This window comes from Hippocampus zosterae, chromosome 3 (assembly GCF_025434085.1).
Source record: "Hippocampus zosterae strain Florida chromosome 3, ASM2543408v3, whole genome shotgun sequence".
In the NCBI taxonomy this organism is placed as follows: domain Eukaryota; kingdom Metazoa; phylum Chordata; class Actinopteri; order Syngnathiformes; family Syngnathidae; genus Hippocampus; species Hippocampus zosterae.
Window position 1 is genome coordinate 17,166,274 of NC_067453.1, and position 23,299 is coordinate 17,189,572.

At 43.2% G+C, this 23,299-nt stretch overlaps 1 protein-coding gene and 2 long non-coding RNA genes across 5 annotated transcripts in view; all 3 read right to left on the bottom strand.

Annotated features, from left to right (window-relative positions):
- Positions 1-23,299, bottom strand: part of wwox (WW domain containing oxidoreductase) — a 172,285-nt gene that overhangs the window by 132,001 nt on the left and 16,985 nt on the right. The gene's annotated exons all lie outside the window — the stretch shown is intronic.
- Positions 2,147-11,602, bottom strand: LOC127597340 (uncharacterized). The gene is made up of 2 exons (XR_007961627.1): positions 10,946-11,602; positions 2,147-2,410 (listed from the first exon to the last, which is right to left on the bottom strand). It is a non-coding gene; the product is annotated as an uncharacterized LOC127597340 (long non-coding RNA).
- Positions 18,839-22,751, bottom strand: LOC127597350 (uncharacterized). Its single transcript, XR_007961636.1, has 2 exons — positions 21,583-22,751; positions 18,839-21,550 (listed from the first exon to the last, which is right to left on the bottom strand). It is a non-coding gene; the product is annotated as an uncharacterized LOC127597350 (long non-coding RNA).

The following is a 23,299-nucleotide window of genomic DNA, read 5'->3' on the forward strand; positions in this document are numbered from 1 at the left end:
AGGCACACAACAAGATCCGCTTAATCAATGAATCAATAGTCCTTTTCACACAGTTTGTAGGAAGTGAGCATAAACTGCCTTTTTTTCTACCTCGCAACTCTTAAACGGACACGGAAGAGGAGAATCGAGTCATTCCGCTAAAGACTCAAGTAATCTTGTGGAACAGGTGCGTGAGGTATAACATCTCACGCTTACTTCTATCGCCACTGGTGCACTGAAAACAGTGTCAGTGTCATAATCTGAGACAGAATCTGAATGATCTTTATTGGCCGAGTATGTTCGAAGGAAATTGAGTTCTAAGTTTGGTAACAGAACAATTTTATCTTTAACTCTTTCAAGAACAGCAATTACTATCGTGGACAATTTATCATGTTATCAGGTTACAGGGTGCATGAAAGGGTTAAATATAGTGTACCACTGTAGGTCAGTTTCTTTTTTTTTCAATACACAAAGAAGAGATGGGAAAACAAATTCTTACATATTTATGGCCACAAATAGCAGGGTAGAAATGTAGATATAAAGTTGCACACACACAAACAAACCCATGCCACAGAAAACATATGCTGTGGACATAAAAATGTAAAGAATTGGATAAGATACAACTATTAGGTTGTCTTCTGAAGCATCCTACACCAATTTGAATAATAGTATTCTGCTCATGTATGGCCAGCCCCTTGTCACTTGATAAAAGTCGGGGGGGTGGGGTTGGTGAACAACATAATAAATGCATCAAGTGACCTCCGCAAAGGTCCTGGGTCAGTGAGCCGCAGATCGTCGAGGAGGATGCCGCTTGCTGGAGGAGAAATGACGCCTTGTAAACAAATTGAGTTAATGCTGTAATTCATGCAGTCTGATTCGATTTTCCACGCTTCCAGGAGTCCTTGACGGGGGAAGAGGGGAGCGAAGGAATGTGGACGGCATGGACACCTGGATGTGGCAGCGCGCCTCGGCTTCAGCGCCTCCATCCAGCCGCCTCCCTGGTCCCATGTTGGCTCCACCAAGGAGGTAACCACATTAAAAATGTTAATCACCTGACAGACTGCCCGCTGGCTCACCATCGATGGCGAGTCTTCCTTTCTGTTGCCGGGCATGTAATCAAGTTATGTAAATCGAGTTGGGGCAGGGCCTCAAGGCTGATTCCTGGGACTAAGTGACATCATGTGGACCAGGCTGACCTGCATTGCGTGAACTGATACTGAGAGACTGATAACTGATAGAGTGGAACCAATTAAGATCTCAACCAAAATGTTCACAGTAGGAAAACATGGTCAATTCAATTAGACAGGGTTGAGGGATGATTGAATCGAGCGAAATCTTGGATGACTCAGATTATCGGAATGACTTTGAGGAGCACAGACAGAGTCAAGATGAACACTAAGGAACCGAAACCAAGTCAAGACCGACATTTATAGGTTTGAAAAGCGAATCAAAACCAATAGTTTGAGGAGCTGAGACCAAGTCCGGACCAAGACCTCGAGGAGCCGAGGCCAAGTCAGGTAACGAATTTGCGGGGCCAAGATCAAGCCTAGACCAAAATTTTGTGGGATTGAGTTAGAGTGAAGGCAAAAACCAGGGTCAGCCTTGTATGATGACCTTTTGTGGAAATAAAATAAAATAACTTTGACCTACTAACAAAAAAGATGAAATTCCATCCACTTTTTATATGATTTAGACCTGTGCAGGGCCACGACAGGGCTCCCAACGGATTTAGAAAGACATGGTGATTCCAGTTAGCTGAGATAGGGGGATGATGAAACCTCAGGATGAAATTTGTGTTACCTTGTTGAATTGAATTGAATACAACTTTATTGTCAAATGTGCTGTATGTATGTGTAACATACAGCATAGATGAAATTTCTTCCCTCTCAAAATAAAACAAGTTGTAATTGTTGTTGTTGTAATAGGTACCGTATTTTCATGACTATAAGGCGCCATTAAAAGTCTTAAATTTTCTCCAAAATGGACAGGACGCCTTATGATGCGGAGCGTCTTGTGTATGCGCTGAGTTCCAAAACCTGACTGACAGCCGACACGCTGTTTATATAGAGAAAAGGCGGAAGTGACTGCGGACAGGCTTCCGGCAAAGAAGTCGGCCAATCAGTGAAGGGTGGGCGTGTATGTATCCATATATGGAGAGAGAGAGAGAGAGAGAGAGAGAGAGAGAGAGAGAGAGAGAGAGAGAGAGAGAGAGAGAGAGAGAGAGAGAGAGAGAAGAGGCAGACGTGAGTGAGGACAGGCATGAGGCAAAGAAGTCCGCCAATGAGTGAAGAGTGGGCATGTAAGTGGACGCTAAAGGGACGCCCCAAGCAGGTACCAACACCTGTATAGAGTGTGGCTATGTGCATTGTTGCAAAACAACTTCGGTTTTGGTTTCTAAGAACCCCCGAAAATAAATTCTACAAAGAGACGCCTACGAAGCTCAGTTCAAACTTCAAGCCATCGGTTATGCTTTTGGCATGCGTGCCCATCTCACAGCAGCGGTGAAAAACCAAGTCAAGCAAATTGCCGTTATTCCCGGAGGCTTGACTAAAGAACTCCAACTGCTCGCTGGACATCGGCATCAACCGGGCGTTCAAAGTAAAGTTGCGACCGGCATGTGAACAATGGATGATCGGTGGCAAACACAACTTTACAAAGAGTGAGAGGCAGCGCTGGGCAAGTTACGCCACAATTTGCGAATGGATTGTGGCTGCTTGGACGAACGTGTTTGCTTGCACTGTTGTTCGAGTTTTTGGCAAAGCCGGTCACATTTCTGTGGAGCCACATGGCAATGAGAGTGACTCTGACAACGAGAGGGAACATGGCGTTTTTGATGGATTACTGGTCGGTACTTGCACAATTGTTCAATTCTGATACAGAGGATGAGGACTTTGATGGATTTCTGGGTGATGATTGATCGAAAAACGTGAGTACATTGTACGATGGTTAAATAAAATACAACGGAACTCAGTTTTGCTTCAGTTGCCTTTTTAAAAACGTGTTTTTAGCTTGTATCTACATGTCTTGGCATGCTACCGTATGCTTCAAGCTAACGTGTTTCAGTGTGCGCGCATGCATGCCGTATGTTTAAGCTGGCGTATGTTTTACCACTTTAAAACTGCACCCAATAATACAGTGCGTTTTGTCTACGTGTAAATAGCGCCCATTAATGAGACTGCGCCCAACCATACGGTGCGCCGAATGGTCGTGAAAATACCGTAAATGGAAAACATCCTGCAGATCTGGAAAATCCTAGAATGAAGCATCAGTGTTTCATTTGGTCTTCAAGCCATTGCTGCATCCCTTCTGCCTGCTCCTGAATTCCATCAGGGTAATCCCACATGATTGCCTCCTAACAGGACCCTAAACGGGAAGGCAAAAGTTTGCTCGCCTCTATCAGCGTACTACTAGGAAACAACAGGCCCTCTTCTCATTAAGTTATAGATATAAATTCTCCAAAGCATGAAATTACCCCCGAGCCTCCCTTTTCAAATAACCTGGTTTGCAAACAAATGATCCGAGCACAAGCAGTAAAAGGCAGATTATTAAAATAATAGCAGGGATTTAAATTTGCATCCACTGAACAATTCAGCAAAGGACTTTGCAATTGCTCCTCCCCCTCTCTCTTCTTGTGCCCATGTTCATCCCACCCCACTCATGACGGACCCGCTACCTGACACGTTATTGTGTCCTTTTGTTTACACTAAGAAATTGAGGAACTGTGAAGTGATTTCTGGTTCAAGCGAGATTGTCACGAGGCACAACAGGTTTCCGTCAATCTTTAGGAACTCAATTGGCATGGTGAGTCTCTCTTCAAAATCAAACTTGACATTGTTTAAGGGAGTGAAGTCAAGGTTAAGACTGAGCAATAGAGACCAAATTAAGAGTAAGCCTGAAAAGCCAAGACTATGGGGGACAATTTGAAACTAAGGCTTCGAGGAGTCAGGAAAAGTATAAACCTAGATTTTAAGGAGCAAAGTCCAAGTCGAGAACAAGACTGAGGAACCAAGAGCAAATTAGGACTTTGATGGGTTTACACCATGTGAAGACCAAGACACGGTTAACGCTTTTATGGTAATATTTTTAGAAACCCACACAATGCCCTTCTTAACCGAGTCAAGACCAACATTTTGAAGAATCTAAAGTCAAAATCAAGCATTGGAAGGGTCAAGACCAAGTTGGAACCAAGACATCGCAAAAGCAAGACTAAGGGCTGATTTAACGACCAAACTCCGTCTTCGACTGATCGCCACTCAGCCTCAGAGTTAATAGTGACTGATTGGAAATCACTACACCTACCAAACGACTCTTGATTGACTCTACCGATTTACTTGCTGGAAATAGGAAGCAATGTGAGGATGGTGAGAGCAGAAGAGGAAATGGGCGCATCTGTGAATGGTGCACCTCCGCATTACCTGTGAGTTACTGCCCGCCATTTGCATCTCAATCAGCTGATTTGGCGAGCCCACCGTTCCCCCGCTAGAGCCACCGAAGGTAATCAGGGAGATTTAATGAGGCCAGCAAGCCTACTGTGGGCAACCCCTTGGAACAGGAGCTCACAGCACATTCCCAGCCCCTGGTCTAGCTAGGGCCCTATGGGCCACATCTGAACACCGAAAACAGATGAGCAGCAGGGCTGCAACATAAAAAAGGAGGCAAAACAAAGCACTCAAGGTGTTTGCATTGGCGTTAGGTAACATTTGAGCCACAGAGGAAAGAACTTGAATTTATAACCTTCGGAATGAACATTTTATCTCATGCAAGTTGATGATGGCGCTGACACTGACCCACCATTATTATATATTTTGTGTTCGTAAATGGTACAGCCTGTGCGTCATATGAGTCGCATGTCCACATTTTGTTTTAAGTAAATCAGCTTTGTACGCACGCCGGTGGGCTGGAAATTTAAGGTCACTGATCTGTCTGGATCATTTCAGCGTACCGCAGCAATTGGTACTGGTCTAACCCAAACCGCAGTTTTCTATGTGTGCTGTCCTAAATTCGAAATGTATAGTTAGCCAGTATGACACAAACCAATCCAATTCTCAAATACTTGGGATGAGTGAAATCAAGCAAAACATGGCGATGATGCAGTTGCTGGCTTTCCCCAAATCATCAGCATGACAGTATTATTCTCTGTGACTTTATGTTTTTAATTGCCCCTACCGCAAACACTTCTTATTCCATCATTTAACATTTCCTTTTGTTCTTGGAATGCTTTCCCGAATTTTCCATGGTGAACTCTATCAGAGCTACCAAAAGCTCTTTTCTTTTAAATATGCCCACCACTTTTATCGCTGTTTGCCAAAAGCGAGCACAATCTATTAAAGTGAGTGAGCATACAATTTAGCACCTGCTATTTGGTATCTTAGTAAATCAGGCCGAAGGAGGCTGATCAAGCAGGTCTAGACACACTAGAGGCCTAATCAACTGCAAAGGGCACATAGCTGCAAAGCCCATCTGAGTGACACTCCGCAGTATCCTCCCCTATGGCACCACCACACAATTACACGTCGAGACAAAGAGCTTTCCAACAAAAAGCAAACTTTGGCGGCAAACGGAGATGCGTCAAGTGATCAGATGAAAAGCGGCCAAACAAAGGAGAAACATGAGGACAGCGGAGACGCTCGGGAACTCAAAGCTGACTTTCAGTCATCAGAATCAAATATTGGTGGTGCAGGGGGAGAAACGTGAAGAACGGGCCGACATTAATCAAAGCGTTCACCTAGTGGGCAGCCATATGGCAGATCAGCACACCGACGGTGCAAACTTGCTGATCCTCTGTAACGGAGTGCAATTAATTCTGTTAGCTGTATTCATCTCTCGCACGCACACTTGAAGGAAAGCGAGTTTGAAAGGAAGAACAGAGGAGGGCTTGTTATGACTCTACTCTTCCTCGCTTCTTCTGCTCGCTTTGAAGCTGAGGAATCAAACCGTCGTGATGAATGAGGTGGACTCCAGGTATCTCCCGTGGCGATCACGGGGGAGATATTAGAAAGAGGAGAAACGAAGGTGGGAGCGCTGCGATCGGAACTCGAGTTTAGTCGTATGCAGTTTGTTTAAATGAGCTTAAACTTGAGATTCCCTGTTGTTCACTTTCTTTTGATGTTTACTTTCATGTCTAGTCTGATCGTCGCTTCTTCTGCCGATACGTTTGTTTAGCCTACACGCCACTACAAAGCAGAAATGTCTTCCTGAGTTTTGAGGCTCCACATACAATACTACACTCTGTTGTTTTTTCATTGAACGACAAAAATATGGCTTGATTGTCAAGGACAAAGTGGGTTGCCACAAAAACAGGAAAGGACTGCATTAGAGGAAACTGCGTTGATATTTTGAGAAGCATTTTGAATGGCAGTGACAATGATGGCTGACAGTCGGCCACTCATAAAATCTTATTGTCAAACCCCACGCACTGTGCATATTGACAGTTCTACTAGGCGCGGTAGGCCTTAGTGGACAGGCCAGATCAGTCCTCTGGTTAAGATGCACACCTGTGTTTGACAGTTCATAGTTGGTCAATATAGTGACAGGATGTAATGACCATAATAGCAATAATGTACTTCATAGTCAAGCAGAGGAGGCTTTGTGTCAGCTTGGGAGAAAAATCCCACAGCCTCCAACTTGACCACAAACAAACTGTGAAGGCCCCTTCCAGTTTTATGCAAAATGAGTGTCTCCCAAACCTCTTAACACCAGCTCATCGCCATTAACCGCAGCCGTAAAACTGACTCCTCCAAATGAGTTGTGGATGTCCATCTCATCCACACAAACATGCTGCATTTGCCGTCTCACGTCTGCGCGCGCACACACACACACACACACACACAAACGCACACCTACATTGTCCCACAGGCCTAGTCACCATACCACCTCTACCAATATCATAAATGAGTGGCAAACCTTCATTAGGGCAGCAGAGCCCCTCCGCCCCTCTAATCAGGGCGTTTGGCTCATTCTCATTGGGACGGTGCTTTACGGCCCAAAAGGGGCTTTGGTTAATGAGGAGGTGTGCGCATCTCCATTTCCTGTCTAGCCAGGTCTGCAGTTCCTGTATTTGGCCCCTATTATAATCAGAAGGCTTCATAATGAGCTCTATTCATCTTGGTCACTCATCAAACGCCGTACGTGGACACGCGACACAATAAAGAAATAGACAAAACCAGGGAGATTCAACTCACTAAATAAGCGCACTAATGGTCTCCACACAATATTGTGATATTGCTCAACATGTCCTCATGAGAATTTAAGCGAAGCTCAAGGTGTGGATACAGTGAACCCCACTTTTGTCATAGGAAGACACGTTCCAGAACTACCGGCTTCAGCTGAGAATCTACATAGGTGATCATAAAATTGTGTAACATAGTTTCACCCTTCTCACACAATGAAAAAATGTAAACTGATTGAAACACACTTTTAAATAACATTGTAAATGTGTATGAACACACCAAAGCCGGAATCGCAAGCATAAATAAGTATACATGGTTTACAAAATACTTTTGCGTACATCAGTGTCAGGGTGTGGTTTAAAGAGGCAAAATGTGGTGAGATCGGCGCATGAGTGTCCGACAGCAGCGTCTGCCTGAGTGTGCCCATTGAGTTTATGTGATTTACTGCTCTCCCAGATTTTTGTAAACGGCTGAAAATTGTACTTGTGTCTGCGGCTCTTTCTTATTTGCAAGGGTATCCCAGTAAGTCTGTATCCTGGAAAAAAAAATGACTTAGTTCATTAATTGAAACGTCTGCGACCACTAACCGTAGCAATGTTTCGAAATTGCAATTAAAGGAAAACTAATTCATTCATTCCATCCCTTCGAACAAAGATATGTTTACCTTGTTCTTAATCAATGAGCATATTAAAAACAAAGCAATATCTGTGTCATGTTAAATCTTAGGCATCGGGCATAGATAGCTGAATTGCGATTAGAAAACCCATGAAATGTAATCGCTTGAAAAAAATCTCAGATCTCGCCGGTGTGCAAAAAAATAAACCGAAATGTAGAAGTGAACAAACACCGTGACGTACAACAAATGAAATGGGGCGCGCACATACATACAATAATGGCAATTTTGAAACATTTTTCCGTCCCTTCCACACAGAGTAAGACCCGAATGTCTTATGTCACGAAAAGATTGAGATTATTATTTGTAGTTCGTCATTCATGAATCTGCATCAGCACATATCTTTACATATACAAAGAAATCAGAATTATTATAGTTATAGTTATTATATTATAGTTGTGTGGCTTTAATGTGGCATCACATGCGCCGCAACAGTCGACTGGCAGCAAAATCAACAGCATGAAAAATAGACAGAGAAGGTCCCCAATCAAACTCCAGTTTTGTCTACAGAGGAGAGAGAATAACTGCCTGTGAAAATTGTTGTTTGCGCTTTTTGTATGTGTTGCTACACCTTCTGTGTACAAGCAGCAGATGTTTGAAGCTCTATAACTACAGTAATATCTATGTTGATTTTCAATAACCTGTCTTGGTGTTTCACATTACAAGTTAGCATTAGCCTAGCGGACTTGCGTTAGATGAAATATGATTTGCCTGAATGTTTTGGTGTTACCAATGTTTGAATTTTCTCATTTTATGACTCAGTTTTACACTTAACTTGGAGTGACAAAAAAAAAGCTTGAAGCTCTTCTGACAGTGAACGAATATTAATGTCCGTGCAAACCGATTCACATTCTGCCCTCTGATCTCCCGTGTCTTGATCCTTCCTTCCTTCACTCAATCATCTCCTCATCACTCCCTGGCCTACTTGGCAAGAACCTGGAACACTGGCATTCCCCCGTGGTTCTCCGTGTTGCTCCATGCATCGGGACGGGAAGGCTTTATGGCGCACATCCATCAGTGTCGCATGCCGGGATTTATGGACGATGGAGTCCGAACCTGATCGCCTGAAATCAGCCTCGCTGAAGTCAACCCCTGGGCGGCTGTGGGGCGTAATGGATTCCCGCGCCCCACCTCCTCCTCTCCTCCTACCTCCTTCTGCTCTCTCAGCCCATCATTCCCTCCTCCCCTTTCATTACCTCGCTTGACTCTTTTCTTGGTCATTCATTCAACACAGGAGATTTGGTTAGCCAAATTAATGAAGCAAATTCAACTGGAGGAAGTATCCAAATGTTCACAGAGCCACATAAACTCAGACGGATCCCTGGTTCATCATTCATGATGGGTGTGCTGGTTTTTATTTGGGCTAATTCATCTCAGCAGTGTATTAACAAGCAGCAGTAACCTTCACAGGAAAGACGGGAGGCACCAATTAACTTTGGTCACCGCCAGTGACACAGACAGAACTGTCCTTCATTGACTAAAGGGCTGTCAAATAATCAAGTCTTGGAAATAACAGAGATGGCTGCCATACCTTGAGTACAATAAGGTCCTTTGACTAGAGCTGGATCTGCAGGTTATTGTTATCTTCGGATCGTGTACAATCTTTTTTTTGAAAGGACTTAATATCTCAACATGGGCCAAAATGGAAATTATCCCATTTTAAAGTAGACACACAATCGGTCTCCGGGATTCGACCATCACCGGCCATTACCGGCTGGTTCATTTTGTGCACAATTTAAAAAAATGTATACTTATGTCTTGAAATTGTATTTAGGGTGTTTTTCTGTTTTAAATAAATTCTGAGTCTGTTTTATGTTCACTAAGGGTTCGGTGAATGTGCATATGAACTAGTTGGGTTCGGTACCTTTAACAAAGTGGTTAAGAACCACTGCTCTGAAGTGAATGTGAATGTTTGATAATTTTTTATATGATCTATTATTAACTGGCAAACAGTCCAAGGTGCCTCTCTTGTTCAAGGTCTTCTGGGATTGACTTGTGACCCTGTTTCTGTTGCTTATTTGTGTTTGTTGCTATATTAGCTGCATGCACCACAAACAGAGCTCCATGGCACTAATTGATAATTGCAATTTGGAGGCTTGGCAATGAAGTGCTGCCTCCATGAGCGAAAATGTATTGCTGTCTGTGCACTTTTCTTGTCTGACTCTCTCTTCTTTGCTGGTCCCTCTCTCTGGAATGACCTCACACTGAACATTCAGAAAGCCTCCTCGCTGCCCATCTTCAAAACCCTCCTCAAAACTCACTTGTATTCTTTGGCATTCGACTCAGCGTGACTTAGATTTGTTCTTGGTTTTACTGTTTAGTGCTTTCTACCGTCTTTATTACCAATTTGTTTTACTGTTTATTGTATATGTTAAATTGCTCCATGTACAGCACTTTGTATGCAGCGATTGCTGTTTGAAAGTGCTCTATAAATACAGTTGACTTGACTCTTCCAACTCGGAAAACAAGCAGTCGCTGGTTCTTGTCGGAGTTCCCTTTCTCTGCCCACGGTTGACAATGGTTTATCCAAGAGGGCAGGTATGACTGTGAAATATCCATTTGCTGTATTCGTTACCAGCAAATGGATATTCACCTCATCATATTATTACATACTGTCAGGAAAGCAGCAAGATAGTCCATCTTGCGGCAATATCAGGCTGCATGGATCCCGCAGAATGAGGCAAGGCGTTTTACACTCAATTACCGTATTTTCACGACTATAAGGCGCCATTAAAAGTCTTAAATTTTCTCCAAAATGGACAGGACGCCTTATGGTGCGGAGCGTCTTTTGTATGCGCTGAGTTCCAAAATCTGACTGACAGCCGACACGCTGTTTATATAGAGAAAAGGCGGCAGTGACTGTGGCCAGGCATACGGGAAAGAAGTCGGCCAATCAGGGAAGGGTGGGCGTGTATGTATACATATATGGAGAGGGAGAGAGAGAGGACAGGCATGCTGGGGAGCAGTCCGCCAATGGGTGAAGGGTGGGCGTGTAAGTGGACGCTAAAGGGACGCCGCAAGCAGGTACCAACACCTGTATAGAGTGTGGCAATGTGCATTGTTGCAAAACAACTCCGGTTTTGGTTTCTAAGAACCCCCGAAAATAAATTCGACAAAGAGACACGTCTACGAAGCTCAGTTCAAACTTCAAGCCATCGGTTATGCTTTTGGCATGCGTGCCCATCTCACAGCAGCGGTGAAAAACCAAGTCACGCAAATGAACTCTGAGCTTGCCGTTATTCCCGGAGGCTTGACTAAAGAACTCCAACCGCTGGACATCGGTATCAACCGGGCGTTCAAAGTAAAGTTGCGAATGGCATGGGAACAATGGATGATTGATGGCAAACACAACTTTACAAAGAGTGAGAGGCAGCGCTGGGCGAGTTACACCACAATACGCAACAACGAGAGGGAACGCGGCGTTTTTGATGGATTACGGTACTTGCACAATTGTTCAATTCTTTCTACACACACACGCGCTGCCACCATTTTTCGCTCTGTTCTTTACTTTCAAATGTGGGAAAGCTTCACACGAGAGAAATGTTGACTTTGCTGTTGCTGCTCCTTCTTTCCGCTCGGCAATGCGTAGCAACTCACACTTTAGCATGTGATGCATTCAATGACAACTGGGATGTGCAGTCCTCTGCTTCTGATACAGAGGATGAGGACTTTGATGGATTTCTGGGTAATGATTGATCGAAAAACGTGAGAACATTGTACGATGGCTAAATAAAATACACCCGAACTCAGTTCTGCTTTCGTTGCCTTTTTAAAAATGTGTTTTTAGCTTGTATCTGTATGTCTTGGCATGCTACCGTATGCTTCAAGCTAACGTGTTTTTATACGCCTGCATGTCGTATGTTTAAGCTGGTGTATGTTTTACCACTATAAAACTGCGCCCATTAAGACAGTGCGGTTTGTCTATGTGTAAAATACAGAAATGTCACCCATTAATGAGATTGCGCCCAACCGTACGGTGCGTCGAATAGTCGTGAAAATACGGTAGACATTCCAGGCATTCAAATGAGTTCTCATGCTATTTTCAATGCTTTAAATTGGTTCATAATGTGTAAAAATATCAGATGATATGGGAACAGACTAACAGTAATGGTTTGTGCCAATCTACACAACTGCCCTTGCAAGAGATTGTAATATCCTTTATATGGTTGACAATCAGCAGTCACTGAAAAAATAGGCATCCAAATTATTTAAGTACACAACTATTGTTGAGTTGATGTTAAGTGAAGAAAATTTGAAATTTTGATCCAGATTTTTAGCTAAATTAAAGGACAAACCCCATTGAGAACGAAACATCAAGTAGCTTTGGGATCTTTAGTTTGACACAGGTGCTCTACAACTTTCTAGTTTACAACACAAAAGTGCACTTTAAATGAAACACACACACACACACACACACACACAATCATGCCTGCTCATTTCTCAACTGAAACATATTAGCTAATATTACCCTGCGGCTGCCTAAGAGGTCCGGCCCCTAATAAAGGATTTACGCTATAAAGGAAAAACAATGAGGCGGCTCCGGCACCATTGAGCCTCCCAGAACACACACAAGACATACTCGCAGGGACTGAGCCTGGTCACGGGTCAGGTGGGCCTGATGTGCTCTGCGGTTCAGAAAAACACAGCCCGCTTGAACCTGTAATATGCTCCACTCTCCCCTGGCACCACTTGTTGGGGTTTTAGTGCAAGTGAAATTACACTTGTGCCACAGCCACAAATACACGAAAAGACAATGCCATCGGATATTAGACCGGTGGAGACAAGACAGCAGGTTAAAAACTACGGTAATAATTATTATTATTATACAAGAATGATATTGGCTAGAGCGCAGACCTCCACTAATGTTGAAACTCCAAAAAAGGGGAGCAGTGTTTTTTTCTAACTCCCCCCTTTGGTCATTTGATTCCCTGGAGAATGGGAAGTAAAGATAGGACTTCAAATGTTTGCAACGAATGAATTCCTCCAACATTGCGATCTGGTTTTATGCAAAATTAAAATAAGCCTAGTAGCATTATTGCCAACAATCATTTTATCTTACTGTCACAATATCAATAAAAAATACTGTACTTTTATATTTGCTAAAAAAATGCTGATCTTTCGGTATGTCCGTGTAGATTTCGAATGAACTAAATCATGGAAATCCCCAAAGATGAAATAAATTCAACTGGACTTTTCTTCTTTGTTGAACGTCTTTTTTTTTTTGGTTTTGCTTTTTGTTTTCCTGAAAAACATTGAAAAATTACTTTGGGAATTATGCTATTAGGTTAATGACATGAGCCATTCAAACCAAGTTACAAGGAATGAAATACAGTAGGTAGTTTTTGAGGAACACTCGTAAAAAACGGTGATAAAAACAATGCCCCTCCACTTCTGCGCCTGCATGTGGTGTAAAAGTACATTAAATGAAGCCTACATCCCCTCTACTCTGCAAGTCAAATGTGAGCGGAGAGATAATCATTGATACAAGGCTGGAGAGAATGAAACTAATAAAAAGGCAGTGTATCAAAGTATAGTGCCAAAGCGATAGTCACGTGAGGGCAACTACGCCACAACACTGCTTTTCTCTAAATGAATCCCCCTCCGCCCCATACTTGATTTATGGTCCTGTATAAAAAAAATAAATTAAAAAAAGCTTGGTTTTAATCTACTGCTGTCTGAATCTACCTCTCTAATGAAATGTGGATCTGTGTGCGCGCACCCATGTTTATGTGTTTGATAATGATGTATGGAGGCCGAGGTCTGATTCTTTGAGCATGAATTTTCTCTCTGATAAATATGTATTCAGTCGGATGGAATGATGAAGTTGTATACCGTTGTTAACACTGTGTCAAAACACCTACAAACACACACATGTACATATTTACACCAAGGCACACATGCCAGATGCTTCATGTTAGCCTGTTATAGGCTTCGCGTTACTTGAATCTCTGTGGCAGTTCACTGAAGACGGATACACACCTTTTTTTTTTAATATCTTAACCAATTTGGAAAGCCCGAGAGACCCCACACATGAGACACTTTCTGCTTGTCCCGTTGATTGTGAAGGAGAGAAATACCAACATGTCGGAAATGGCACAAATGTAAGTGGTTCACGTTAAACTGCAGTCTATTTAGTGTATGACTAGTTGGAGCAGGGTGTCACAGTAATTAGTAAAAAAAACTGTGTTTCATCGTTGGGAGAAAAGAAAACCGTTCAAGGAGTGAAAGACGAACCCCATGTAGAAGATCCACTGATCCTTAAACGGGCCATGCAGTCAGTCACTCAAAGCAAATGTCAGTTGTAAATCTGTAAATAAACTATTTTGTGAAAAGTGAATATAATAGAATTACAATCACTGCAAAGCTTGACATTTGACGCAAAAAGCTCGTTTTCTGCGACTGTTAGTCAGAAACTTGTGCTTTTGGTGAAACCAACCCATGCTCTACTGCTGATTACTGAAGTGCAAAAAAAGATAGCAGCAAACGTTTCTCATTGAAATAAACACACTTTCATTTGGTGCTGACATTATCACAAAACACAATATTCTGAGTATCTTGAAAAATTAGTCAAAAGTCTCAAAAATGCTTGGTAATATGAACCGATTTGAAACCGTCTGAGTTAACTGTACATCTGCTGCAAGGCATTCCATTTAGTTTCTTTTTTACGTGTTCAAAAGCATGAGTTTTTTCCCCCCAATTTTCTACAATTGCAGCCGTCAAGAAAATATCACTCAAAACACTTAAAGGGATGCTATTTAAGGTTAATAGAGCTTGCATCTGCTCAGGCTGGCAACTCGAGTCGATTCCAGCCGATGACCTCCTGCAACGCGCTGGTGCGCTCATGAGTGTGCAATCAGTCCGCCTTCCAGAGCAAACACTAAGTGACAACAGACTATGAGCATACAATCCTTTCCGCTAACTTCGACGCGAACACGCAGAGACATTTAAACTCATTAGGGCCTTCTCTATCATCCACAAGGACTCTTCAATGAGGATGAAAGTCGACGTGATGAGTGACAGTGTCATGCAGTTAATACGTCAACCCTCAGATACAACATTACATTTAATTAGAAAGTGCAACTTCTGTAGAAATTGTGTGTGAATGCTGAAAGCTGATGATGCAAAAATTATGAGGAAATTACGCATTTTTTTTGTTAGATGCCGGTCTTTTTTCCCTGGTTTGCTAACACTGTTACAGTGATGATATATGCATGTCAAGGATTGACTGGATATTGTCACGTCCCGTGTTTGCCAGCAGGGCGCAGGCCCTGTTGCCATCCTACACACCTATCACCCATTAAGGACTAATTACACTGGCTTTATTTGTCCGCTCTGGCAGTTGACTTACTGCCGGAGAATTCCACGCCAGGTCAAAATTTCTCTCGCCCTATTTCTACTTGCATTTGATTCGTTGATTCTTAGCCTTGTGGCTGTTATTACGCGTCGTTGTTCCTCTTGCGAATGAAATTTATCTTCATTGTCTATTCTGACCCTCCTTGCTATCTTTTCCCGCAAGCGTTTTCTGTTGTCCTTTTATTTAATCCCTGGTCCCTATTTTGACCAGCGCTTTTTGTTATTCTCCCTGTCGGGTTATTTTGTGTTCATATTAAAGACTCCTTTTGTTCTTTGACAAACATCTTTCTGTGTCTGCTATTTCGTGGATCCTCTTCCTTATTTTGTTGTGCACGGAGCGATCATTCTATCGCTTCGGGCACAACGTGACAGATATTCTTTAGCTAGAGTTTTCAATAGCTATTCAATGTATGGACGTAAAGTGAACGTAAACATGCTATGCCACGCGTACTGGGTTGCTTTGAATTTATGTTTTAACTTTGAAAAGTTCAGTAATTGCTGAAATGTTGAACGTGAGCACAAAAAAAAGCAGAATTTAAATGATGGATGTCCATACACCTCGGAAAGTTTAGCGTGTGTGCAAAGACACATCAAGAAATGACAGACTAGCGTACCACATCACTGATGAAATGAAAGACAATTTGTAAAATGTCTCAATTACTTTCGGAGTGGAACCTGTGGAATACTGAAAAATGTGCAAGTTTGATCAGTGGTTCATTCCAAATATATCCTGAATGAGCTGTTGTGTTTAATGGTTTAAATTGGTCAAGGAATGTGGAAAGAGGCAGTAAATATGTAAACATTTTCTTTTGGTTGAATTTTAATGTGAAAATTGGGCAATTTGGGAAATGTGAAAACTTTTTCCCAAGATATCCTGCATGATCTGAACAGAGAGAGACAGAGACGGAAAGACGAACAGAGTGGTGGAAGTGAGGAAGAGAGGGAGACAGAAAGGAAAAGAGGAAGAGAGATGGATAGATGGAGACAGATGCAGAGATAGAGGCAGAGAGGGAAATATAGAGAGACTGAGACAAAGAGGGAGAGACGATGCGGGGAAGGACAGGGAGAGATGGAGACAGAGAGGGAGAGACAGAGACGCAGAATGAGTGAGCGAGAGACAGAGATACAGACACAGATAGAGGCACAAGGCACTGTCGAACCAAGCCATTTTAAGGCACAAGACACAAAGACTTCATCGAACTATTCTCTTTGTTTTTATATTCACATTTTACAGTTCTATTTTAATTCATTAAAAACATCTGACAAAAAAAATTGGTGAGTTTCTGACTAGATGAAAGGGATTGATGGCATTTTAATGCCACAAGCCGGCCTTCCGCAGCCATTCCAAGGCTGTTCGAAAATGTTTTTTCAAAACTGCGCATAAAACGCATTTCCACTCTGAGTGAAGCTCTTCAGCCATCATACAATTAGCCTGATCAAATTCCCAGTCATCACCAATCTCAAACGGTGATCATGGCAGATAAACGTGAGTCATTTGCCAGATACTACGAGCATGCTAGTTAGTTTGGCACGTATCAAGCAGCTTGGCCACAGATATTCCCAATTGCCACCTCTTGTGAATGAAAACATGGCGGACCATTGCTCTGTGCTCAGCACTTCTGTGACTTCAATGAAGAAGGAAAAAAAAGAAACATTCTCCTCTGGCAGTAGGAGGAAAAGTGTGAAAGAGAGCCAAGCCACCTCTCACCTCATCGGGCCCCCACCCGTCCCAGGGCTGTGAGCCCAGCCTTCAGAGGGTGAGGGATGAGAGTCTGTCAGGTTCAAACAACAAAGAGGTGCTGCCTTACACATCCTTCCTCAACCTGTTCCCCCTCGGTGGCAGTGACATCATTTAAATCCTCCCAAACGTGACCCCGTGGCGAGTGACCCATCACTAGGAAAAGCCCGCGCCGAACTGCTTACTGGCACAAAATACGACCGGGATAACTATGTGATTTATTCAAAATTATTCCTCGGCGGTGCTCCTTCACACAAAGCGTTTGCCCATAGTTCATTTGATAGTTCAACGCGGTCCAGGCAATTAGAGGCTGGCCACACCTATTCGGGAGACCAAGCACCTGGTTAGAGCGGACGAACATGAGGGGAACTAAACGGCACAGGAATGCAAGGCAGGCAACTTTAGGATTCATTTAGGTTAGCTTCATCTCCCTGGTCACTTTATTAGCAGCCCGGAAAGAGTGATGCATGTCCCACAGCTATGCAAAATGCATAATCAAGCATTTAAATATGAAAGAGGCATGAGGATGAACGTGCGCGTGCATGCGTGCGTGCACGTGCTACAACAGACCCGGGTAACGTATTGCTCCCGTCTTTAATCTGGCCCACAGAGCATTTACATTATTGAGAGTCCAGCAATAAAGTCCAGCAGTATGATGGATGGTGGATTATTATATTAACACGTTAGATCGTCTTTCGAATCATCTAGCTTATCAGATAATTAGTTAACTGGTTTAGTGTAAATTTTATAAAAAATATTTGAAGAAACATATTTAAACGTGGGCGGCCCGGTAGTCCAGTGGCTAGCACGTCGGCTTCACAGTGCAGAGGTACCGGGTTCGATTCCAGCTCCGGCCTCCCTGTGTGGAGTTTGCATGTTCTCCCCGGGCCTGCGTGGGTTTTCTCCGGGTGCTCCGGTTTCCTCCCACATTCCAAAAACATGCGTGGCAGGCTGATTGAACACTCTAAATTGTCCCTAGGTGTGAGTGAGAGTGCGAATGGTTGTTCGTTTCTGTGTGCCCTGCGATTGGCTGGCAACCGATTCAGGGTGTCCCCCGCCTACTGCCCGAAGACAGCTGGGATAGGCTCCAGCACCCCCCGCGACCCTAGTGAGGATCAAGCGGCTTGGAAGATGAATGAATGAATGAATGAATATTTAAACGTGTGTTATTAAATGATAAACAAATTACAAATCAAGTCTAATCATTAAACTAACAATCAGAATGAATTATTTTAATCAGCAAATCTCTCTCTCTCTCTCTATCTCTCTCATGACCAACCCTAGCTCATATTGCGAATATCACATGACCAAACTCAGAAAACAGGTGAGGCGTGATTAGTCATTACCTGAGACCTGAACAACTGTGATGTCATTCTCAGTTGACAGCAACTGACAAAATGGCCGACCTCTGAGATGGACAAAAAAAGGTGAATTTTGCTGCTTAACTCATCGTCCACAAACACAATATGAATGAGAATGCCATGCTGAGACTACTGGGTATGCATCGAACATGTTACTGTAAAGAACATTTTTTGACTTGACTTCCCCTATGAACTATGTTACATACACATTTGAACTTGTTTTGGGGTTTTTGTTTTTAAAATAATTTATAAATTACCGAACCCATCTGTCTGTTTTCAAACTAAAATGTGGGCCCCGAGCACAAAACACATGCGTGTAGAGCACCAGCTTGCACATAAATATATTTTACTCTCTATATGCATTACAAAGGCTTCCTGAATAATGCCACAAACTGCATTGTAAAGAACTCCTGAAAGGTATATCACAGCAAATCCCACTGTTACTCTTATTCTTCGTACAGGCTTTCATTGGAAGAGCTTTTCAAAATCCAATTTACATATGGCAATTCCATATATCTGACCCATCTTTGTCGTGTCAAGGCGATATATATTGTACTGTCGGGGGGAGGATGAGAAAGCTTTTTTATTTCTCAGCTGACAGACACACACCACATGGAAAAATGCAAACAAATAAATAAGCAGGTAAAAGACTGATGAAAAGGTCTCCCCGAAGAAGCTGACACACACAACTTTGACAAGAGGCGGCGCAATGTCACATCTGCGGAGACTCGAGGATGAAGTTGGGACAGAATAGAGATGTGGGGGTGCAGGTATGATGTCAATATAGTCTCGGGAGAAGGAGGCCCGGGGGGTATTCGAAAGGAGTTTGCTTAAGTCAAAGAATTCACAGACGAATCATTTCAACTGGATTTAACTAAGCTTTCTTCCGCAGTGATGTATCAGCAAAAATTGACACAGGGATAGGTTTTTTCGGCTTTCGTCCAATATTACCATACATAAGGTGATAATCAAACAAACAGTCACATCAATCGACAATTTATAGAAGTGATTCTGAGACTTTTTACACCAAGTACCACCTCAAATGGATTCTCAGTGTTAATTGTAAGCAAGGAAGAGGGCCGCAGATTCTACAAGGAAGCCTCTGCGAATGTTGGTCGCACTTAAATGGCTCCACAGGCTCGTGGCAATCGCAGCAATGAAGATGACTCTTTGCAAAGAGTGGGACATTTGTCTTACTGAAAAACAAACCAGGGAAGTGATAAATCACCAAACACAAACCAATGGTGCAAATTAACAGTTCATTGAAAAAGATAATAAATAAGGTTGGTGAATGCACATAACGACAAATACTACTGTACTACTACACTGAGAAAAAAGAATTGACTAGCAAAAATAAACGTGATGATTAATGACTATTTACACAAAAAAAAGCACACCTCAAGGCATGCTGGGAATACCAGCGTCACACTCCTTCCACCCACAGTACGATTTTTGCCAACATGGATGCACTTAACTAAGTGCCAGAAAAGAATGAGAAACAACATGAATTTGTTTTCCAAAAGAAGTAACGCTGCCGCAACATTTCCATCCTTCTGGTTTTATTTTGCGACATCCATCATCTTAATGGCATTCGTTTTACGACAGCTTGCCTGGTTTTGCGACATGACGTTGCTTTACATTTTTGAACCCACGTGAGGGGGTTTGATTATGGAGGATAAAGAAGGCAAAATAGCTGTGCCTGAAAAAGAAGTTGCACCATCATCGCAACAGGCACAGGCAGGGTTCCATGCAGGCCGAGAAAGACATTTCTCCCAAAAAGAGAGGGTACATCTTTGCTCTGGTTACATTTTGAGTTCGTCCAATGGAGAGCGGAAAGGTGTCGTATGCAAACTAAGCAACAAGAAGGTTCCGTCCCCTCAATGCAGACACAACTAACCTTTTCGATCACGCACAGAAAGCCGAAAAAGAGCAGATTGAGCTCTTAAAAATGCAAGTCAACGAAACATGTAAAAAAAAAGCAAGGTCAAATACAAATACGGGAGTCTTTTGTGCGACTCAATCAAATGATTGATAATTAAATGTAACCATTTTCAGTATACTGTATTACTAGTTTTGTTTGCAGTAGTAGGCCACAGATTTTTGGAACTTGAAAATGAATATACTGTAAATCTTACCGTTTTAAAATAAAATACACAAAGAATGGGACAAAAAATGGCTTTGGCATAATACAGCTGACAACCATAACAGTGGCAATATGACCCCCAAGTTCAGTTCCAGGTCAGGTATTCAAATCAAGGTGAAACAAAGGCACCAGCGCATCTTACACAACTTTTCTTGATTTGCAATACAAAACAGAGGGGTCCTGTGACGAAAAACTCGGCATCCTGAGGGCCCTGGAGGGGGCTGCGAGCAACCAGGTCAGCATTTCGCATGTGTCACTTCCCGTCGGCCTCAGCGGGAAGAGCGCGGCATGGCACATTGGCCGGCGGGGGCAACGCGGTCTGTCAGGCTGCCACGGGAGGTTATGCACAAGGCAAATAGACAAACAAAGGCAAACGCACACGCAACATCAACTAGTACGACTCACTCCCTGTACCCACAAGTTCAGGTTAAAGCAGGGGTGTCAAACAAATTTTTTGTCGCAGGCCACTTCGGAGTTACGGCTTCCCTCGGACGGCCGGTGCAAAATCCCAACGTTACTTATTACCCGTGACAATTTGTCATTTCAGTAGAGATTTCAACAAGAATCATGAAAGTTGACACACATGATTTGCTCCCACGGGCCACATAAATTGACGTGGGGCCATATCTGGCCCCGGGCCTTGACTTTGACAACACAGAGTTAAAGGGATAGCGAGGGGTAACACCACCTGGGGTTTCATTGCATGTACGTTTCTTAATGAGCACAGTCGAGCAAGCGAATGGCATTCTAGGACATTGGTTCCAAACTTATTTAACAAAGTATATACCTAAAAAAAAGTACATACTCAATTACAATTACTTGGCCATGAGTTAAGTACATTTTTTAACCTAAACTGATATTTGAAAACAGTTCTAATCGATTAAATGCAATTGGATTGTACTTCAAATTAAATACAACTGAACTGTACTTAACAGTGAGAACATCTAGTATCCTCACATGTCTCTTCATCGGGCGCTCTACCACTGCCACATCCAACCACGCTCTGTGTTGTTGCTTTGTGCCATTCACTGCCTATTGGGTGATTCTGGTTTCCACTTTTGTATTTGAAGGGTTTTTTAATTTATGTTCTGGACAGTCATGGACCCAGGAGACTCAGATGCAGAGCCATCAGCGCTCAGGGAGGACTGCTCGACAGACACAAGCACTTCTTGGAGGAGGTTATGAACGCTATTCAGAGCCTCTCCACCCCAATGACCGCCCGGTTGACGTCCAGCAATACCCCACAAACCTCACCGTCTGCTGCAGCCCACCCTCCCCCACTTTCTAATCAGGGAAAGAGTCTCTCACTTGCTACAAGTTGGCCTTTTCACCAGGAACCAAACATTACATCACCAGAACATTACTCAGGAAAAGTAGGAGCTCGTGGCCTGCTGAAATGTTCTTTAATTTTCGATCGGCCGCACCAAGTTTATCTTACGTTCTTAACTTGATTTAGGGAGGACCGGCGAGGTGTGCCTATTCCTTGTAGCAATCAAAGTCATATACCGTACATTAGAATTGGTTGCCTCCTTTTGTGGAGATGTGACGAGTCTTCAGCAAACAGCTAATGTCATTATGTCATGTCAAAGCTCGCAGTCAGCTGGAGACTATGCCATTGAGTGTATGAATTTAGCCCTTGAGCGTGGGTGCAATGAGGTCAGATAAGTCCCAGGATGTCAGGCAATTTGTCGCCGCCTGGCTCATCATCGGCCCACGGCGCTCCTGCAACTCCGACCGATCGCTGGTCCGACTTGTTAATAGATTTCATCTCTGGTCTGCCTCCATCCGATGGAAGACCAGCATATTGACCGTGGTTGACTGATTCTCCAAGTTGATTCATTTCAATCCACTAACCATACTCTCCTCCATCCTTGAGACAAAGAACTCATTACTTATTTTGGCACAGACCGATTGGAAACATAGGAAGAAAAAATAATACAGAAGGTCGTTTCACAATAAAAATATCAGGGGTTGAAGTTTTTCCATTGCATTTAATTTGTCTGTGTGCTCTCGCTATACGTGCAGGTGAGAGTCCCTCACAGTACGGTAATTTGTTCGCAGTTGTCCAATTCAGTTGCATAAGGCTTTGTCATTCTACTTGACAAAAATGACGTAGAGTCATCAATAGTTGTGTGGTGCGTGTGGTGCGTGTGTGTGTGTGTGTGTGTGTGTGTGCGCGCCATCCGCCTCTCTGACCCGTGTTAATGTTGCTGCTGCTTGACATTGCAAGCACCATACTCCCCCCCCCCCCCCAACAGCCTCGGTGGACAGCGTGCTTTAGCCTAATTGGTTCCACAGCAGACTCTTGACAGCACAGAACTCTCCACAGCGGCCATACCATAGCCATATTAATAACCCCCACCCCCACCCCCCACACACACACATTCACAAACAAAAACAAGCACAGCAATCAGTGACTGACTTACTAATTAACGCCTTTACAAAGAACCTCATTAGCATGTGTTGTCGACTAGCGTAGCGGGGAGCATTGGGGGGTGGCTAAGCATTTTGGGAAAAATAAATAAAGTACACATTTGTGTGGGTGCGTGTTTTGTATGCAACTTGGGGAAGAAAGGGCCTTGCATGCTATGATGCACCCCTCTGGGGAGTCTATTACAGCCCTGGGAGACAGACAATAGAGTCAAAGATAAGCAGAATTTTACAAGCAATCAGGAAAACTAAATCTCCGACAAGCGGGCAACATGTTGGTGGTTAACCGGAAAGTTAACCTAGCCCCGTACTGTGAGCAGAATCACTGAGGAGCAGTGAGAGGAAAAGAGGGGTATGTATGTAAATTATACAGGGCAAAGGTCAAGCACCACAGAACAATGTCACATTTTTTTTCTCCACCGAACGGCTACCTGATGCTAATGGTGTCAGGTA